Genomic DNA, 19298 nt, shown 5'->3' on the forward strand with positions numbered 1-19298 from the left:
GGGCCCTTGCAGGGATCTTGGGGTCTAGAGGTGGGCCCTGAGCCATGCTTTAAGAAATGGTAGCCAGAGTCAAATTTGTTTCTCATCTCTGGGAATGAAGCATTTGTTTCCTTTCCAAAAATCATTTTATATATTGTGTATTCATTTCTCCTATCTCCGCCTCGCCCCCAGAGGAATCTGGGCCTTGAGAAAATCACCACAATGATCACTGTCAATAATCCTCTCAAGCAAGAGACCATTTCCTACTCTCAGTTCTGGAGAGTTCTACACGGTATCAACCAGAGCCCCGTAGATAGACGGTGCTGTCAGTAGCAGCTGATTTGACACAGTGACCTAATCAATATATAGATACTACATTTGCAGGGTTCCAAGATGTACATTTTTTTTTCACATTTATCATCTCTGAAGTTGAAATACTTCTCATCATTGATATATCAAAGTTTAAACTGGAAATAAATTTTCCTTCTCAGTATCATATAAAACTGTGATTTGCTACAATCAATGGTGTCTTAGATTAATAAAGTGTGAGAGTAAAATGTCCTACAGCATCCATGGTTGAGGGGAAAACAAGGGCCTAGGACAGACTTTTCTCATTTCTATCCCTCATGTATGAAGTGCTTGCTTCAGGAAGGGGAAGATATTTGTGTGGAGGAAGGAATTCTTGCCAATATAAAATTGAGGAATATTGATACCACTGTGGGCCTTCTGGCTGCAGGCCAGTGGCCAGGGAATGCTGACCCCCCCCACTGAGCTTCAGGACTCTCTCTGGGTATTCCCCTTGGATTCCTTCACTTATTCTCCTAAAAAGCCTTCCCTTTTCCTAACCTCTCGGAATTCCCCTATCTGAGCAGTAAATTCCATGAAAAACATCCCATAGCAATGAGCCTTAAAGACTCTCTATTTTATCTTTGTTCTTTCCGTCTTCAGGGTCATGTGTACGCTAAGGGGATTTATGAGGGTCACCTTGTCTCAGCCCAGAGGAGGGACTTTTGTGGTGGAAATCATAGTCCTCCAGGACAAGGTGATGTGTATGTTTAAAGATTTGTTTATTTTATGTGTGTGAGTATTTTGTTTGAGTGAGTGTTAGCGCACCATATGCATGCAGTACCCATGAAGGACCAAAGAGGGCATCACATCCCCTGGGACAATATTTGTAAATGGCCATGTGGGTGCTGGGAACTAAACCCGGGTCCTCTGTAAGAGCAGCAAGTACTCTTCACCACCAAGTCATTTCTCCAGTTCCTGGCATTTATGTTTATAGCTTTCCTCAAATTATAACACTTAGTAGGGCAGTTTGATTTTAATTTTTTAAAAATCTCTCAAAACATACATTGAAAACATTTTCATACTAAAACCTCATAAAATCCTGTGAAACAGGCAAAGCACATTTTAACAAAATTTTTTTTTTTGGGTGAGGAAGCAGATGTCCAGAGAGATAAAGTGAGTTGGTTGACACACCCAGCTGGTTAGTGGAGGAGGTGGGATCACAATCTAGGCATTCCTATTTTGGAACCATTGTTCCTCTTTCCAGGAAAGAAAGACTTTGCCTTACCTCCCGTTCACTTTTCCTGTAATTACAGGGACTTCAAAGACCAGCTCTATGTGGCCCCAACATAGTTGCTAGACACAGGGTGTGAACTGGGCCACCTCACTTCTGAGAGATGTGGTCCTGATGCTGAGAAGGTGGAGAGCAGCAGACTTCTTGCAGAGACCGTGTGTGTGTGTGTGTGTGTGTGTGTGTGTGTGTGTGTGTGTGTGTGTGTATGTGTGTGTAGCCTGCCACCCAGCTGGCTCCCTGGGTTGCTAGGATTCCCAGGGTTCCTAAAAGCATTGCTGTTCTTATAGTTGGGCCTGGGATCCAGGACAAAACAGAGCCAAGAGCTCATAAGGGAAAAGTTCAAGGCACTTAGGTGTTTTCAGTGATAACAGAGGGCGGTAAGAACTCCCTAGAAGAAATTGCTTTGCTGACAGCTACTGGAGGTGACAGACACGGATCTTACTTAAGAAAAAATTACATGTACAAAAGATCTGGGGCCAGAAAACTAAAACAGAAGCTGTGATTTTTAAATTTAAAAATGAAAGAGGAGATGATTGTATTGAAAACAAAATTAATGATTTGGAAGTTCGTATGAAAGAAATATTTTGGAACACATTAAAAAAATAAAATAAAATAAAACAAAAGCAGCTAGAAATCATGAGAGAAGAACAGTGAAACCGAGATCTGGGTACCAGCAGTGCCTTGAGGAGGTAGGCTCCCGAGAGACTAATGACAGGGGAGGTGGGCAGGTGAGAGCTGCAAGACAGAAGTGGGCGGGTGCTGATGGACAGGAAGTGATGCGGTGGTCTCCCATCCTTTGCTTTTGGAATCTGGACGGATAATGGGGCCATTACTGAAATGGGCTTCTCTGAAGCACCAGCAGGTGGTAGGCAAGATGGTGGGTGGGAGTGGTGAGTCAGGCTAGAAGTGAGGAGGCTGAAGGGCTTATGTACACAGAAGTGGAGACATTTAATGTCTGTTGCCTGTTTAGCCCTAATATTCAGAGACGTGACGTGTGGCCCGGAGATAAGTGGATTGGATACGTTCTACGTAGGAAATATCGACCTTGAGATAAAGGGTGTGGATGAAGGTGCCCAAGGTGAGTAGGGAAAACAAGACTGAACTGCAGGGTTGAAGATACCAGTCTGCTCGTCCCTTCGTCTCCCTTTCTTTTTACACTAACTGCCTGCTTTACATGGCCTTTCTTAGCTCATGGCTCGGGACTTAGGAGGAGGAAAGGAAAGAGAACGAGAGAGAGAGGAGAAACATGAAGAAGATGCCAAGGAAGAGTAGTGTGTAGGTGGGCTAAGATGAAATAGCAGCTTTACATCTGCCCGGGGAGTGGCCAGCTCCACCCATTAGAACAGGCGTGGACAACGTGAGGGTAGTCTGTTGCTCTGAGCGCACGCAAGCGGAAGTGCCACAGCTGCAGTCTTCCCTAAGAAGCAAAGGTTGAACCCGGCATTTACAAAGCCATTTTAATCTCCTTCAGTAGTCTTATCCACTAGGACATTGAAGCTCTGCAAGAAAGCTCCCCAGGATTACACTGATGGAAAGCAGCGGTGTCAGAGGAGCCTGAAGAACCACCAGCCTTTGCTTTTTCCTTGTGTCCGGGCGGTCTTGTAACAGAGTAGCACCGTAGCCAGCAGAGGCAGCCCGAGTCACGTGACTTTATTTGTGTTTTCAGTGGGCTTTTGCTATCTCAGGAAATTCAGAGATTTATGTGACCTCTCCTAGAGATAAGTACACCTTCCAGCTTGACCTTTCAATCCAGGCTGCTCACTGATTCTTGTATGTCATCAGCCAGCTCAGACAAAGGGAGAGAAATGAGCTGCCATTCTCTCTGGGCATTGAGTGGCTGCTTTTCTTGTAAATGCCCAGGAGGGAAAAAATCAATCTTCTGTGCATTGAGCTCTTTCATCTGCTATTAGCTGGATTCTAAGTCATTGATAAGAAGGTAAATCCCTCAATCACTGACCAATATCTTTAAACTTTATCAATTCAAAATAAAAGTAGCCACATCTCGGATGGTGCTCAGTCATTACCTACGATGAGAAAAAGCAGATCTTGCTTTCAACTTGACATTGTCAGGGTTAGAATAAGTGGCATTTCCCCCTACTTTTTTTTTTTATTATTATTATTCTTTAAGAGACACACCACGGCTGGGGAGATGGCTTATTGATTGAAGTCCTTGCTTCTCAGTTCGATCCTCAGAACCCACGTAAGTGCCAGATGGCTGTGGTGGCCTGCCCATAACTTCAGTGCTTGGAAGGCAGAGAGAAGGAGTATTCAGAGCAAGCTGGCCAGCTGGACTAGCTGAGTCACTGAGCTCTGGGTTTGATTGAGAGACCTTGCCTCCATAAATAACGAGGAGGACACTCAGAGGAAACTTGGAGAAGACTCTCCATGTCAACCTTGGGCTTTCCACACTTATGCACACATCCACACATGAACACACATACACATGAAAGGAAGAAAAAAAAATCCATACTAATGAATTTTTGTTCATGAAGATGGTGCTGGAGAGTCAACACAGTATCAGGTATGGTACCACATTTCTCAGAACCTGACACATTTAAATGTTAACTTACATAGCTCTCGCCAATGGACCAGAGCTCATTAGAAATATTATCCTTACTTTGGCTTGTGACTATTATTACAGGTCTCCTCAGAGTCTCGGCAGTTGCCACAGGGAGAGTGAACATATATGACAGACACTGGGCACCTCACTGTTAGAGCGTGTAGCTGGTGGTAGAGTGTGTGCCTGCACTGCAAAAGGCCATGAGTTCACCCTACCTAGCACAGAAAACGTAACAGTCGAATCAGTTTGAGACTTCAGTTAAACTTAGCAGATGCCTAGGAGTTCATGGCTAGCTATGTGTGAACCATGGCATTAAAGTTAGAGACAAAGAAATGCATCTATCTTTGCCCACAACGGGCAAACAGGTGTTGGCAAAAAGCTCAGCTTCCGAGTAAAACAAGACTACGAGTGTGTGGATGCAGTGCCTCTCTCCGCGAGATAATAGCAAGTTGCCCTGTACTGATGCGGTACGACCGCAAGGCAGTTATAACCTCTCGGCAATGCAAAGAATGAGCCCTCACAACAGATCTCTTCACAATGGGACATGGGTTGAGTAGCTGCCAGTGGCCACTGACTAGAGTGGTTCGATTTGCATTCTCTGGCGATTAGTGATGTTGAGGATTAAAACAAAAACAAAATGTATCTGTTGGTCATTTTTTTAATGCTCTTTTTAGAGATGTTTACTTTTCAGGTTATCCATTCCCTTTTTAGATCAGATTGCTTGGATTTTTAAGGCATTTTATCTTTTGATGTCGAGTCCTTCACGTATTTTGAATTTAGTCCCTCGTCAAATGTCTGCAGACATTTTCTCTCGTTCTCTCTTGGTGTCCTTTCAGTGTGGTGGTTGTTTCCTGAGCTGGAGAGGGCATTTTGGCCTTATGAAATCCCATTTGTTAATTTTTGCATCTGTTGCCAGTGTCTTGGGGATTTCACAATTCACCCCCTCCCTGGGCCGGTGCCCTGCAGCATTTCCTCTATTTCCTCCTCTCATTTCACAGTTTAGGTGAATTTATTTATTTAAGTTTTCTAAAAAAAAAAAATCTATTTTACGTTGACTTTTGACCTTGATGAATAGAAGACTGGAGTTTTTCTTCAGTGCCATTTATTGCAGAGACTCTCTCAAATATTTTTTGTGGAAAATCAGTTGGCTACAACTACACAGTTTATTTCTGGCTTCTCTGTTTTGCCTATGTGACTTTTTATGCCAGTATCATGTTATTTTGGTTTCTATCACTTTGTGATGTGTTTTAAATTTTTTATTAGTTTATATTAATTCTATGTAATGATGGGTTTCATCACATTTTCATATACATGGATAATACATTTTGATCACTTTCACTCCCTTTTACTTCCTTTCTTCCTTTCAGCATTCCTGTGAATCTTCTTTCTTTTCCCTATTAGTCATCTTCTACTCTCTCTCTCTCTGTGTATGTGTGTGTGTGTGTGTGCACATGCTCCCCTATGAGTTTCATTAGGGTGTTTACAGAAGCATGTACACTTTCCAGTGGCTCTGCCACTAAAGAATATGTCTCTCTGTATGACAGCAACCATTAGTTGCATATAAATCCTCAGGGACAGATGGAGCCCCTACTCCTTCCATGACAGATGTGACCAGTCCAATCCTGTATAGGGGATCATAGCTGTGAGTTCAAGGTACAATAGCCATTTCATGCTCAGAACTCACTCCTTCTCTTCCTCTGGGTCTTACTGTTCTTTCCACCTCTTGAGTGTTTCCTGGGCCTTGGAGGAGTTGTGTACAACAGTCGCATCTATGGCCGGGCATTCAGCAGTCACTTATTCTCAGTGCTTTGACCAGTAATCATCTCTGTATGCCACTGAAAAAAACTCTTCTCTAACCAAAGATTACAGCAGCACTAACCTGTGGCCATACGCATAGTTATTTAGAAGATAATTTGATGGCACACCATGTCAGTTCAGCAAAAGCAACACCAGAAGCTTTCTCACTAGAGCCTGTGAAGTCCCTGTCACAGAGCTGGTATCAAATCCCATCAGAAAACAGTTGGGTAACGCTAAAACAGAACCTCCCCTATTTCATGAGGAGGCTCATCTTGCCTGTTCAGTTGGTATTGCTGGACCCAGGGGTTCATGGATAAGTAAGACTGTTGAGAACAATTCTCTCTAGCAGCCTGCATGGGATTTTTAGGCACTGTGGGTGAGAGCTGGCAGGGAGGAAGTGTCCAGCTTAGCTTGATTTCTCTCTGTTCTGTAACAAAGATATGTGATGCCTTCAGCAACAGGGTCTTACTACATAGTTCTGTTGGGCAACTGACAATGGTAATGGCCTGTATTGTTTTGGGAGCCTCTGGGACCTCCCTGACAAGTAACTCATAGGGAAGTAGGCCAAGCTGGCACTAAGATTCTCACTTAATAACCTCTGAGTTCTGCAAGCAGCCTTAGCCACCCAAATAGGTTACCACCATTCATTTTTAAAATTAGCTTATCAAGTATTAGATTTCTATTTTTTTTGTAGCTTGTTAGTTTTGATTGACACCTGATCCTTTCCCTCACTCCCTCTTTTCTGTCTGTCGTACGAAATCATGAATTATAATGACTCATGTTTTGTTAATTTTGCCCATTGGATGGTGTTGGCTTTTAGGATCTTTCTGACTTAATTTAAAATGTAGGAATATTTTATTTGATTTCTTTAAAAACATTGTGAAGAAATTTATTAATATTTCAATAGAGATTGGAATGAATCTTTAGATCCTTTGGGTAGTATGGTAACTTTTAAAAGTATTATTTTTTACAATCCATGAACATGGAATGTTTTTTTCCAGGTTTTTATATTCTCTTCAATTTCTTGCCTCTGTGTTTTACAAATTTCATTGTAAAGATCATACACTTCCCTGGTTAAATGTATTCCTAGATAATTTGTGTGTGTGTTGTGATCACTGTGAGTGGATTACTTATTTTATATCAACAATTTAATTATTTGAATATGAAATTAACTGATATATATCAGATGACATATATATATATATATATATATATATATATATATATATATATATATAAATTTTGGACTGTGCAGCCTCACTAAATTGCTTTATCAGTTCTAATGGCTTTTTGGTGGATTTTATTTTACTTTATTTTTTTTCTTTTTGTTTTTTTGAGACAGAGTTTTTCTATATGGCCCTGGCTGTTCTGCAACTCTCTTTGTAGACCAGGCTGACCCTGAGCTCAGAGATCTACCTGCCCTCCCAAGTGCTGGGAATAAAGGCATGCACCACCATGCCTGGCTTGCTTTAAAAAAAATTTTTTTTTTTTTGTAAAAGACAGACTCTTTACATAGCACTGGTTGTCCTGGAACTTACTCTGTGGATCAGGCTGGCCTTAAACTCGTAGAGATCTGCCTGCCTCTGCCTCCTGTGCTGGGATTAACCTTTGGTGGAGTTTTAATGCTTTGTTGTATATTGGCATGTCATCTGCATTTAAGTCTATTTTAATCTACTCATTGTGTATTTGAGTGTCCTGAATTTCCTTCTCTTGTGTTGCTGCACTGGCCAGGAGTTAAGTATCACATTGAGTAACAGTCGTGGGAACGGGAAATCTTTGTTTTAGTCTTGATCTTAGAAGACGTGAGTTCAGTATGATATAGGCTGTTGGCTTACTTCTCTATTCCCGTTTGCTGCTTCTAGGGTCAGAGTCAGACCCGGTAGAATGGAGCCTAAAAACGTGGCAGACTAAAGTCTCATGGAATAGCATTCTTTATTCAGAGCATCACAAAGTTTATACCCTGAGGGCTAGGAAAGGTCATCCTCGTACAGTTCTCAGGAGTCCAAGCTGTCTGTAACCACAAGAAGAACAAACTGTACATGGCAACAACATGGTTTTCCATAGAAATAATAATAGGCAGTTGTAAGGAATAATCTGAAGTAAACTCGCTCTTATTCACTATACCTGGGAGGGAAATAGAAGTGTAATTCAAGAGCAATTCCATGTTTTTGAAGAAACTGAGGTTACAAGACTCTTGTCTTGGTTTTCCAGTGTTTTCTCACAAGCACTCAGGGTTCCCCTCACACAGTCCCACTCTTGGGACTTTGTTCTCTCCAAGATATCCCTTATTGTGCTCAGGCACATTCTCACCCTAGGTTTCTTTTCTTCTTTTTGTAGTCAGGATGTCATAGCCCGGGTATATGCTGAATTTATGTGGCCGGGCTGGTTTCGAATTAGCAATCCTTCTGTCTCAGTCTCCCAAGTGCTGTGATTACAGGAACACCTCATCACATACAGCTAAGTTTTTATGAGCCTTATTAAGAAGAGGTGCTGAATTTTTTTTTCTTAAGTAAAATTTATTATTTCATTTGATGTGCTTGAGTGTTTTGCCTGCATGTGTGTATCGGCACCATATGCGCACCTGATGCCCGTGGAGCTGAGAAGAGGACAGCAGGTTGCCTGGATCTGGAGTTACAGATGGTTGTGGGCCACCATGTGGGTGCTAGGAACCAAACCTCCAAGAGCAACGAGCACTCTCACCCACAAAGCCATCTCTCTAGCACCGTGACTATTATTGAATGCTTTTCCTTCATCTACTGAGATGATCATATATTTTCTTATACATTTGTTTGTTTGTTCATTCATTCATAATACTGGAGATTAAATCTAGGGCCTCATGTGTGTTAAGTAAGCATTTATACCACTGAGCTACAGCAGCAACCCTCATGGTTATCCTTTTGTGTGTGTGTGTGTGTGTGTGTGTGTGTGTGTGTGTGTGTGTGTATATATATATATATATATTAAGTTAAAAATTCCATGTCCAAAGTAATAACTGAAGATACGGTTAATGGCTATCCAATGTTATTTCTCACACACTTTTTCTCAGAAAGTTCTTATGAACAAGCTTCACTTAAATAAAAGATTGTACTCAAAAAAGAAAAAGAAGCTCAGTTAAAGATGTGGTGGGTTCATTCTAGGAGACTGATAAGGTTTATCAGACATGGGGTCTTGCTAAGATATGGAGATGGGTTGAAATTCTAGGCCATGGTTGAGAAACCATGGGGCTTTAGTTTCTTTACTATTAGTGATTTAGGTGAATTCCAGATACTAGGTTTTGATTTTGGTTTGTTTTTTGTTTAGTTAGGGTTTCTCTGTGTAGCCCTGGCTTTCCTAGAACTAACTGTGTAGGCCAGGCTGGCCTCGAACTTAGAGATTCACCTGCCTCTGCCTCCTAAGTGCTGAGATTAAAGACATGTACCGCCACCACCAGGCCAAACTAGTTTTAATTATAGTATTTTTTGTTTTGTTTGTTTGTTTGAGACAGGGTCTCTCTGTGTAGCCTTGGCTGTCCTGGACTCCCTTTGTAGACCAGGCTGTCCTCGAACTCACAGCAATCTGCCTGCCTCTGCCTCCCAAGTGCCGGGATTAAAGGTGTGCGCCTCCACACCTGGCAATTATAGTATTTTTATACCACATAAACTATACAGTAGTCTTTCCGTGTCCTCTGTGAACTGGCTATAGGATCTCTTATAGATGCTCAAGCCCTTTATGTAAAATTTAATATTTTAATATAGTCTGTGTACATCCCTGTATGTGTTTAATACTTTCTAGGATACTTATAATACCTAATAACAATGCAAATGCTATTGTTTACTGAATAATGAGCCCCAAATTCCCTACATAAAATGTAACATATTTCATATAACTTATGAAGAACTTCCCGTATATGTTAAATAATTTTTTGATTACTTAGAAAAAAATAATGTAAATGGTATTGCTTACTGAGTAATGACCTGAAAGCCCCTGTTCATGCTCTGTATAAATTGAGCCTTTGTGGTTCTACACATTTTTGGTCTTTGGTTGGCTCAATCTGTGGATGCGCAGCCTGCAGATATGGAAGGCTGACTGTATTCTCATTTCCATTGTGATTTCCTTAAGAGGTATTTATATGGTGTATTTCTTAATTTCAAAATATATGGGGGCTCCTAGTAATCTTTTTTTTTTTTGATTTCTGGCTTAATTGCATGGTAGTTAAAGATAGTCAGTTGATTTCTATCCTTCGGAATTTGTTGAGACTTGCTTTACAGCACAGCATATGGTTAGTTTTTGAAAAGGAGTTCTGAGCGTGCTTGAAATGAACGTGTGATTTGCAGTTGCTGGTACAGTGTTCTAAATATGTCAATTAGGTTAGGCTTGTTACACACGTTGCTCAGATTTTCCATCTTCTCATTATATTTCCTTGCTCGTTATATCAATTTCGGAGAGAGGTGTATTTAAATCTCCCACTGCTTTTATAGGTTTGTTTATTCTTCTAGCAGTTGAGTCAGAGTTTTGCTTCATTTATTTTGAGGCTAAGTTATTAAGTACATAAAAATTTTAAAGTGTTGTGTCTTCCTGGCAAATTAAGCCTTTTTATCACAATGAAGTATCCTTTTAATGCTTCCTGTTTTCCAGTCCTGGGATGGGGGCTCACGAGCCTTTTCTGTGTTAAGCATCTGTGCGACATGAGTTTTCCTATTATTTTACTGCCAACCTCTTCATTTGCTTATACTGCCTGTAAAGCTCCCAGAGAGAGGACATGGCTGTGCTTGTTCCTATGTCCGGGCGGATGAGTTTGTCAGCAAGAGGAGTCACCCGAGTTACATTTAATGTGATCATGATCCATTTTGGTGTATCTTCACCCTCTCGTTCTGGTTTTTGTCACCCTACCTGCTTCAATGTCCTTTTCCCCTCTCTTCCTTTCTATTAGATCGACTTTAAAAATTTGTCTTCCCCTTTCAGCTTTGAAGCTAACCATTTTTTAAAATTATTATCTTATTGATTACTTAAGCCACAGCAACTTTGACTTCTCTCAGCCCATTAACAATTGGTGCTCTCAGCCTTGTCACAGATAGCATGAGGCGCTTAGACTCCACTTTTTGGTCTTGACTTACATGCAGTTGTCGTCATGTTTTTGGCTTATGGATGCTTTAAACCCCACAAGACATATTTATTATTAGTTTTTGCAGCCAATATTGTACACATACTTTCCTTTTTCCTTCCACATTTTTCTCCTGTTGCATCTGTGTCAATTCATCTGGGGTCATTTCTTTTCAGTTTGAAACACTCCGGAGTTTCCCTTAATGCATGTCTACATGTGACAAATCCTCTTGGTTTTTGTTTATCTGAAAATACCTTTATTCAAACTCCATTTTTGTCTTCCTCCTTCAGTGGACTCCTGCATCTGCTCACTGAGGTACTTGAGCAATCGGAGGACTCCTCAGATCTTTCAGTTTGAGAACTTGGAGGTTGAGCCACTTTCTGCAGAAACTGGAACACCCCTGCCTCATTATCACTGCTCTTTATGTTCCCAACAGAAACATCGGCAGCCACTTTAGCCAGAGTCTCCAGGAGCTCATCAAAACCAGGGCGCTACTTTCACAACAGGGGCATTTGTATCCACCAGCTGTGCAGTGTAGCAGCCACCTGAGGACACTGCTCAGAAAGCCACCAAGAAGGGCTGCTTCTCCAGATCAGACCCTTGCTGACTCTTGCAGTGCAGCAAACACATAGGGCGGGTGCCTTAGGGTTTTATTGCCATGAGGAGACACCATAACCAAGGTAACTTTTATAAAGGAAAACATTTAACTGGGTTTCAAAGATTTAGTCCACTACCATCATGGCAGCGTGCAGGCAGACATGGTGCTGGAGAAGGGGCTGAGAGTTCTACATCTTGTTCCACAAGCAGCAGAAAGGGTCTGTGTCCCACACTGGTCATAGGAGACCTCAAAGTCCGCCCCTATGGTGACACACTTCCTCCAACAAGGCCACACCTACTCAAACAAGGCCACACCTCCTAATAGTGCCACTCCCTATGGGCCAAGCCCTTGCGTGCATCGTCAATAGGGGCCATTCCTACTCAAACCACCACAACAGTCTAAGTGTGTTTGGTCCATGGGGAAGCCCTGGTTCCATCCTGACTCTGATGACACAACAGATGATTCTTATGTACCCAGCACGGCCAAGTGAAAGCAAGGGAGCAAAGTGGCCCTGGCATTGCTGTTGCTAACTGTCAAGTCCCCAGTATGATGTTTCAGGCCTCATCAGAGACTGCTGATAAATTAACTGAGATAAAAACCACTCATTCCATTAGAGGAGGAGACCGTAATAATTGCTCAAAGCCCGTAAGTTAGGAATCATCATAGATAAATAAGTGCAGAGTGCGTTCTTTGTATTTCCCCCTATTTGGCTCAAAAGAGTGTCCTGTTTATTTGATACAGTACTAACAACACGCCAAAATAGCCTCAAAGGCGACCTTCCCCCTCCCCCCTCCCCCCCCCCACCCAAAGAAACCCAAAAAACCTCTCAAAATAAACAAACCTCACTTTAACCGTGGCTTGTGCCCCATTTAGACTTGACAGACTAGCCAATCTCCCACCCAGTGCAGAATTTACATTACCAGACACAGACTCCAGGCTTAAGCTCCTTCTTGCAGTCTGTATTTCCCTTTACCGTTTACAAACTCTTGTCGTGTGCTCATGATAGAGAGAAACCTCTCAGAGAGATCAAGGCCAACAGTAGCAGTTGTCTACGGGCATAGACAAAGGTGTTTGGAAGTCAGCAAGACCCGCGCCAGTTTAACTAAACAACAGTAGTAAATTCTCATTTAGGGCCTGTGACTTCCCCAGCTATAAAAAGAAAGAATACTGGGGATGGGAAGGTTGAAACCGGGATGAGGGTGGGGAGGTGGGAGAGATGAGGGGATGGGGGTTACCAAAATGAAGAGAATTAAAAAAAAAAAATCCACATGAAAGCCTACTACTCTGTAAGACAATTATAAAATATAAGTTAAAAAAATATGGGGGCTGGAGAAATAGCTGAAAAGGCCAAGAGCATTTGTTTTTGCAGATGTCCCAGCACTTACACGACAGCTCACAACCACCTGGAACTGCAGCTCTAATGCCGTTTTCTGACTTTTGCGGGCAACGAGTATACATGTATACAGACAGAGTACATGTACAATACAATACAACAATACAATACAATACATCTAAAAAATATCCTTTAAAAAAGTTAGAATTGGCTAGATAATGCTCTTTCTAGAATCCATAAGTTATTGGGTAAAAATCCCAGTGCTAGCTGTGAAATACCTCTTTGTGAGTTGTTGGTTAGGGAGGCCCCAACCTGTCTCCCAAATGCAGGCTTTTGCCATCGCTCTTGATTTTTCCACCAGAACTAGATGATACGAAGCCATTGTTGAAGACACCACACAACTTAGTTACAACATATGAATAAATTAAGCTGGACCTGAGAAGGAAGCTTCCTTCCTGCTATCTAGCTGTCCTAATGCTGACATGTACTATGCAGAATGCTGTGGGGGGAAAAAAGGCACCAGTGGTCTTACCCACATGTGAGCCCTGTGAGCTACAATTCCAGCTGGCCAGGCAAGATGAGCCCACGGGTGCAATAGTGACACAACGCCTTATAAGCGTAACCAGAGGCTTTCTCATTAGATTTGAAGCCTTCTCCTCAAGAGAGAATTCATGCCTTGAACTGTAAACACAGGCAGTGCAGTGTTTATTGAACACCTACTAATTGTTCCGTATGTTAGACAGGGAAGGCAGGGTCACATGATGACTAGGGTCAACTCACAGATCCAGGAAGTGTCAATGACTAGGCCTTGAAATGTGTCCTTCAGCTCTCTGGATTCATGTCAGTCTGTGACTGTGAACATGGGCCAACCAAATCAGTCCTGTGGCTGAGGGAAAGGCACAAGAGGTTGGTTCCTATCTAGTTACGTATTAGTAACATCTACCTTAAACCATTTAAATAAAATCAATTTTTGTTGTAGAAAATATAAAAATATCTAATAATGTTTATTACTAAATACCTGTAATTATTATGGTGGTATTATCTAACCCACTAACATAATCAATAAAGACACAGACACCTGTTGTATTTTAGAACAGCCTCCTTTTACCTGGGACTGGGTAGCTGTTAACCCTCTAACCAATCCTTATCACTTCCCAGCCCCCATCCCAGGCCATGTGCTTTAATCCTTCCTATCTGATCTGCTTTCCTGGATGACTGTAAGTTTGGGGCTGCTCTTGTGCCTCACGCAGTGCCTGGCAAACACCTGGAGGTCAAGCTCTACCAAGAGTTGTGTGCTTAGTTGTGTTTCAATTATGGACCCACTTCAAGGAAACTGGGCTTTCCACACTTGAGCAGATTTCCCAGTTAACTTGGAAGTAGCTCTTTATTTACTCAAATTGTTCACACGAATCTTGTCCTAATGTCTTCAGTGAAACATCTTCCCCCCCCTTTCTGCTCCTAATCATTTTGTCTTCATTCTCATTATGATATCAGGTTATAATCACTGACTTATCCTAGAGATCTTGCACACTTAACCTGTTGTGTGTGTGTGTGTGTGTGTGTGAGAGAGAGAGAGAGAGAGAGAGAGAGAGAGAGAGAGAGAGAGAGAGAGAGAGAGAGAGAGAGAGACTGCTGTGTCATTTTCACTAAATTGTGTGCCCTTGCATCTTCTACTTCACTTTGTGTCTTGCACAGAGTATGTACGAGCCAGGAGTACAGGAGGAAGGAACGAGTAGAGGAGAGACAGAAAGAAAGGCAGGATGAACTGGACAAGGAGGAGGGCAGAATTCCTGTGAAGACAGCAAAGTGTCAACAGGAAATAACAGAGCCCCAAGTTCTAGAAGATTAAAATGCGTGGAAGTGATGCCCTGGTCTTCCTGTTGAGGGGACTTTTGTAACCCTGGAGTTAGAAAACCCTCAAATAGCAGGTGTTAGTAAAAGGTGAGAGTGAGGGTTCTGGAGTCTTTGGATGAAGTAGCTACAGGATCAGTCAGCCTCCTAAATCTGACAGGTGCTCTACTCTCAGGACAAGAAAGGGTTAAATGGGAGAGCGGTGAGTCCTCAGCAGCACCTCTGTTCTTTCTGGCCAGTTGACCTTCCTCTGATTTTCCCAGCTGGTCTAAAGAGCCCCTGGGCAGCCAGTGCTCATTACATTGTTTTTGAAATGCTTCTGACAAAGGGGATTTCCTGTTTTCTTCAAAAGTTACATTTCTCAGATCCTTCAGTGATTACTTATTTATTTATTTTGATTTCTTTGAGACAGGGTTTTCTATGTAGCCCTGGCTCCCCTGGAACTCACTATGTAGACCTGGCTGGTCTTGAACTCACAGAGATCCGCCTGTCCCTGCCTCCTGGGTGCTGGGATTAAAGGCGTGTGCTGCTCACTACACCGGGCTTCCAGGCGTTTCCTAAGACCTGCTTGCCACAGTTGAAGCCAGTTCTGCATGAGAGTTTATGCTAGAGCCAGAGCCAGAGGGAACTCGTTGGGAACAACCTGCTCATGACAGAAGGCAGACGTTATTGGTAGTGAGATGGAGCCATGGTATTAAGGAGCATTAGAAATATCCAGGACCTTAGAAGCTGGGAACTTTGCAGCAGAAAAAATGAGCCTGGGATGGTGGCCATTTTCTCAACCACAGAGCTGTTAGTGGCAGAGCCGGAGAGAGTCTTGTGGCATCTCCACGGAGGCTCAGCACAGCGGAAGGAAAAGATGAAGCTTTGAAGGCAGGCAGGGCAGAGGAGGCAAACCCTGGCTGGGCATGCCCTTCCTTGCTGTGGGAGGAAAAGGCCCCTAAGCCTCAGGAAGCTCAGCAAATGACAAGACTCATAAGCTCCTGGTGGGAGAGAGGCCACATTGGCAGAGCCATCTAGGAGTTAGGCAGGAAACTACAGCGATTCAGCTTCCCTGGCTGTGGTGCGCCTGCTTTTGAGTCACCCGTGCTCCTGTAAATAACTCCTCACCCATGTTCCTTTAAGTAACTGCAGAGAGCCAAGCTAGCCTTTGGGGGAGCCTTTTCCTTTGGTCTACTGTCACTGCACTACTTGGGGTGAATAGATGCTTGCTGTGGGTTTCCCGGGAAAAGTCACACAACACTGGCAGACTGGTTTCACCTTGTGACCACAGGGGATGCACCACCCAAGTAACCCCAGTTTGTCACTCAAAATACCACTATGGAGACTGCTAAGCCATTGGTGATCTACCTCTCACAGTTGCATTGCATAGCATTGCATTGCATTGCATTGTCCTGTATTGTCAAATGGGTCCAACCCCAAATTCACACAACATGTGAACATGTGAGAGATGAGACTGTGGGTGGTTGCAGGCAGAGGAAGGGGGATGGCTGGTACCAGGGAGTCATGGCCTGTCTAAGTTCCTGTGTCTTTTTCTATTTCTTTTCTTTCTTTCTTTCTTTTTTTTTTTTTTTTTTTTTTTTTTGAGACAGCCTGTCTTTAAACTCCTCCTACCTCAGTCCCCCAAGTGCTGATTTCCGGGTGTCTTGGCTATTGTGCTGGTGTCTTTCAACAGTCACACCTCAATCTTCGGGGAAGACAGGGTGGCTGTGCCCCTCTTAGTATCTGCTAGGGACTGACAGCGTTGCTTATAATTAGCCAAACAACAAGCCCCACCGCTGAGCGAACTGCAAGGCTCATCTGCTTGCTTCTCTGGAGAGTTTTAAATAGACAGGGATGTGTTAATGACACAGTGCATTATCTGTCTGTTACCGCTTTGGCAGGCGCCACCGAGATGTGAGTTTCTTAAGGAGGAGTTAATCGGCATGAAAGCAGCACAGGGTCTGCTTCTGTGTCACAGACCTGACGCATCGGTACCCAGATGGCTTGGGAAGGCTAGGGTCCCTGAACACCAGGACACTCGTGCCATGCTTTTTGAGTGGCAATTACGTGTGACCTGGGATCAGAGATGGATGAGACCCATTTGAGACCTCACTGGAGCTGCCAGTACCTTGGTCCAGGTAGTCTAATTTTTGTACTGACATCTTTTCTGCTCCTCTTCCCTCCAAAGCACTGAAGCTGTATCCAGACTCAGCTTTGGAAGCCAAGGAGGGGAAGGATGAACTGTGATTATCGCTTATCTGCAGCTGATTTTCAAATCAATATCTCTCTCTCTCTCTCTCTCTCTCTCTCTCTCTCTCTCTCTCTCTCTCTCTCTCTCTCTCTCTCTCTCTCCTCCTTTCTCCCCCCCTCCCCCTTGTGTTGGGTGCTCCGCAAACCACTCTTAGGAATTCTACACTCTTTGCTCCTCATTTGCATGTGAATGTTCCTCCCACGTGTATTTTCCCCCCATTCAGACACATGAATCTTCCTATGTGCTGTCCCTCAATAAATGGTGCCATCACCTTCCCTGCTGCCCAAGCCGGAAGCCTCAATAGTGTGACATGATGATTAAGACAGAATATAAGAGGATTGGTGCTTGGGTGCCAGGCTTGCATCACAGCAGCTCTGCCACTTACAAACTGGGTGATTCTGCTTGGTGTCCCAGCTTCTGTTTTGTGAAAATGCAGGTAAGAATAGGCACACCCTAGCTGGGAGGCATGGTGCATGCCTTTAATCCCAGGGAAGCAGAGGTAGGTGAGGTTCTATAAAATTGAGTCCAGCCTACAGAGCAAGTTCCAGGGCAGCCAAGCCTACACGGAGAAACCCTGTCTTAAAAAAAAAAAAAAAAAAAGACACACTCTCAGAGGGTGGATGGAGAATTCAAGAAGACAGTCTGTGGTTGGCACATGGCAATAGGTCAGGAAATGCCCCAAGATTCAGTAAGCTCTTTAGATTCTACCTGCTACTATTTCCTCAATTCATCTGTGCTGTGACATTTGCCAGTCATCCTCCCATCCCCCTACCTCCCCTCCCGCCCCCAAGCCTGAGTTATCATCATGGCTCAGCTGAACAAATGCTTCCTGGAGAGGATCCCGCAGACAGAGACATTTCAAAATTATAAATATAGTGATGTCATGTGCCAGCTTGGCGAGCTCCGCATCCTGTTGTTCTTAGGAGCTGTGCTGAACTTCTGTCATGGACCAAAGGGTTCTGCAGGCTTTCACCCATCTCCTCAACAATGCCTCTCTCCTCACTTCCTGCCTTTGAGTTTCTTTCGGCTCCTCTAATGGACAGCATCACCTCCCCACTTTAGGTCTTACACAGACTTTTCCTTTTAAATGAAAAATCCCCTCCTATCAAGCTATTTGCTGTAGCTAATCTGTCACCTGAATACAGCCTAAAGTCACCCGAGGAGAGAGTGTCAATTGAGGGACTGAGCAGATCACACTGGCCTCTGAGCATGCCCGGGGTGTGGGGTCATCTTGATTGTTAATTGATGTAGGAGAGTCCATCCCACAGTGGGCACCACCAACACTGGCCAGATGGTCCTGAGCCGTGTAAGAAAGCCAGCTAAACATGAGCATGCAATTGAGGCAGCAAGCGGCATTCCTTCAGATAGCTTCTGCTTCAAGGTGATGCTCCAATTCCTGCCCCAACTCACCCTGATGATAGCCAGTGACCTGGAAGTGTAAGCCAAACAGATCTTTTCAAACTCCCTGGTCAGAGTGTTTTGTCAAAGCAATGTAGTGAAACCAGACCACGTGTCTCAAGGTCTACTGTGGGTCATGCTGAGAGAGAGGGGGAGAGACAGGCAGATATCAAGTTGGCTCTAGATGTCTTATTTCTTCCCTTCAACCTTCTCCTAGGCCTTTAACACAAGAATGGAGTCATATGAGCCCCGGATTTCATGGCCATATGGTCAGCTCCGGGTGGGGCATTTCTAAGGTTTGCTCATAGGCTCTTTGCATGGCTCTCAGTCTTTATCCTTTAGTCATTGTTGACTATCACTCTTATATTTAATATTATTAATGTTATTATGTATTATTTTACAATAATATAGTCTATAGTATATAATAATATATAATAAATATAATTTTTATAATATGTAACATATATATATATATATATATATATATATATATATACATACATACATACATACATATTTATAATAGTATTCTGGGGAAATGACTTCAGAACCAAGGGTTATGGTCAGCTCCTCACCTCCCCTATAGCTGTCCATAAGGCTTTGAGGCCAGATTTAGCTCTGTGTCCTCAGTGCCAGATTAACATAAGAATGAGTCCCCGGGGCTGGAGAGATGGTTCAGCAGTTAAAAGCTCTGACTGCTGCTTTATCAGAGGACCTGGATTCAAATCCCACCACCCATATGACAGTTCACAACTGTCTGTAATTCTAAGATCTGACACCCTCATGCAGATAAAGATGTAAGCAAAACACCAGTGCACATAAAACAAATAAAATTTTAAAAATGGGTCACTATAGCTTTTCAGGTCTATGTGCCACACATATCCACAGGA

Source organism: Acomys minous (assembly GCF_964271855.1).
Source record: "Acomys minous genome assembly, chromosome: 1".
Taxonomy (NCBI): domain Eukaryota; kingdom Metazoa; phylum Chordata; class Mammalia; order Rodentia; family Muridae; genus Acomys; species Acomys minous.